Consider the following 2789-nt stretch of genomic DNA (forward strand, 5'->3'; position numbering starts at 1 on the left):
TGTGGGGGGGGGGGGGGTTCCCCTGCTGATTAAGATGAACTGAACGGCTCTCCCTCCGCCGCTCGGCCCGCTCCATCTGTGAATGAATGTGTGTCTTTGTGATTACAGCTCTGTGTGTGTGTGTGTGTGTGTGTGTGTGTGTGTGTGTGTGTGTGTGTGTGTGTGTGTGTGTGTGAGCTGCCGTGTGAAGCAACTCTTTCATGAAAACCTATTTTCTTTCAGGAATTCGTATGTGCCACAACACGCTCCTCGTCATTTAAAGGGCAGAGGGATAACCTTCTTCATTTCTCCATTAAACAGTCGAGGCCTGGAAGTCACATGGTCCCGGCCTCTATTATATTATTGGCTCGTCACAAATATAGAAATGTGCGCATGTTTGTCGGCTGTTAAATGAACCCCTGGAAACAGCTGTGTAATGTTGTTTTGTGGCTCTAAACTTGTGAGACGAGCCCGCAGGTCGTCTGAGCGGCAGGTTGTTATGACATCATAGTCAGGTTTTGTTGCTAGGCGACATCTAGTGGTCGTAGTGATGATGACAGGAAGCGAAGGGAAAAGTGTCGGTGACGTAGTGTGAAGAGAGACAGAGCCCACGTCAGGAGGAGGAGGTGGATGTGACACGGGAGAGCCGTGTGTTCGATTCCCGTGTTGTTTCTATCATCCATGAGTGTTGTTGTTGTTGTTGTTGTTGTTGTAACCATCAAGGTCCACACTGCTGCGGGTCGTATCAGAGGGTTGATGGTTGTTCAGGAGTCGTTGTTGATTTAATGATATTTTCACGACTCAAACATTTTTACAACAGAAAGAAAAACTAAAGGAAAAATGACTGAATAAACACAAATATTAGAAAAGAAACAAAAACAAAATAAACAAACGATAGAACAACAGAAACAACAATTTAACTTCCATATACATTGTGTTACACACTGGGAGGGAGGAGGTTCTACTGAGGTGACACAGTGGAGTTGCATCATGGGAAATGTAGGATCCAGTGTTTGTAGAGTTTGACCCAGAGACTAAAAGGCAGTTAGATCTTCCTGGTTAATAGATCAGTTATTGATGTTTCACAGATCAATTATACAACAGTTACATTAATGAACCTGTTTCTTATAATTATAATTATTAATTTAAAGTTTATTTTCCTCTGGAAGAATCACACACACACACACACACACACACACACACACTGATGCATCGATTGAACCTAAAGATGCTTCACTGCGTTTCACTCCTTCACCTGTCTCGTCCTCTCTCTCCATCTTTCCATCCGCAGCGCTCTGATTGGTCATACCACATTAGACCTGCCGCAACAACAACAACACACACACACACACACACACACACGCACACACACATACACACACACACACACACACTCTTTCTCTGACTGTGTCCTGTGTCGGCTTCACACATGTTTCTGAGGAGTGTTTAAATGTCAGAAGCCCCGAGCAATACATCGTCATTTACACTTTCTGTGTGTGTGTGTGTGTGTGTGTGTGTGTGTGTGTGTGTGTGTGTGTGTGTGTGTGTGCGTGGTCAAACAGCTGTGAAATAGACTCGCAGCTCTGTAAATTGGGTTCTGCTCTCTCAGATTAACACAACACAAGTACAAACATGGTCAAAGCAGGAGAGCTGCAACCAATGCAACTTCAAAAGCACTTTCTCTCTCTCTCTCTCTTTCTCTCTCCATATCTCTCTCTCACACACACACACACACACACACACACACACACACACACATGCAGAGAGTGTGGCAGTGCAGGTGGTGTGAAACATTTCAATTATTTCCAATATCTGAGCTATAACTCTGTCAGAAAACATGACATCAATCTCCACACGTATGCTCACACATGTACATGAGTCATGGCAGGGCTGGACGCGCGTGTGTGTGTGTGTGTGTGTGTGTGTGTGTGTGTGTGTGTGTGTGTGTGTGTGTGTGTGTGTGTGTGCAAAGCGGCTTCCAAAAGTAGTTAACTGTTTACAGACTTGAAAGTCTGTGAGCAGTGGAAACATTGAACTTATCACTGAGAGACACAACGTGTGTAAACCAATGAGAGCTGTGGTAATTAGAGTCATGTGACCTGCTGAAATCCAGACTGTGACATTTAACCAGGACTGAGACTTTCTGTGTTTTACAATAACAATGTGTGAGAGGACAGTATGAAGCCAGTGTGACGGTGATGTCTGTTGTGGCGAAGCTTTACTGAGCTCGTTAATACAACGTCACGTGTTACACACAGAGACTGACCACGTGTCCAATCAGCTGCTGTCGCTGAGCAACGCCACCTCTCCAAAGTCATTTTGCATATTTGCTCCAAAAAATGAACAACCACGTCAGAAAGTATCTGGTCAAAGCTGCTGGACACAACTACGACTCCCAGGGTGCATTTCACTAACAAACAGCCAATCACGGAGCTTCAATCTTGGCAGGTGGAAGCTGAAGGTGACGGTGTTTAGAAAACAATCTGCTTTTGCATCTAATTCACTTTTGGATTCTGGGTCAATTTTGGATGAATTCAGTAACCATGGCGACCTGATCAAGCATTTTGGATTTGTTAGAGGTGGTTCTTCAGTAGAGGACACTCCACTCTAAATAAACGACTCCTCTTCCTCGTCTCTCGTCTCAGTCTTCATCAGTTTAAAGCTCCATCAGACAGAGAGAGGAAACAAGAGGAGAGGAAACAAGAGGAGAGGAAACAAGAGGAGAGGAAACAAGAGGAGAGGAGAGGAAACAAGAGGAGAGGAAACAAGAGGAGAGGAAACAAGAGGAGAGGAAACAAGAGGAGAGGAGA

General features: G+C 44.7%; 1 protein-coding gene across 1 annotated transcript in view; it reads left to right on the forward strand.

Moving 5' to 3' along the window:
* The window catches only part of gfra2b (GDNF family receptor alpha 2b), a 77868-nt gene that overhangs the window by 30598 nt on the left and 44481 nt on the right, over nt 1-2789 (forward strand). The window lies entirely within an intron of this gene.

Source organism: Seriola lalandi, unplaced genomic scaffold, assembly GCF_002814215.2.
Source record: "Seriola lalandi dorsalis isolate HSWRI2012SDOR001 ecotype SW California unplaced genomic scaffold, Sedor1 jcf7180002054590, whole genome shotgun sequence".
NCBI lineage: Eukaryota > Metazoa > Chordata > Actinopteri > Carangiformes > Carangidae > Seriola > Seriola lalandi.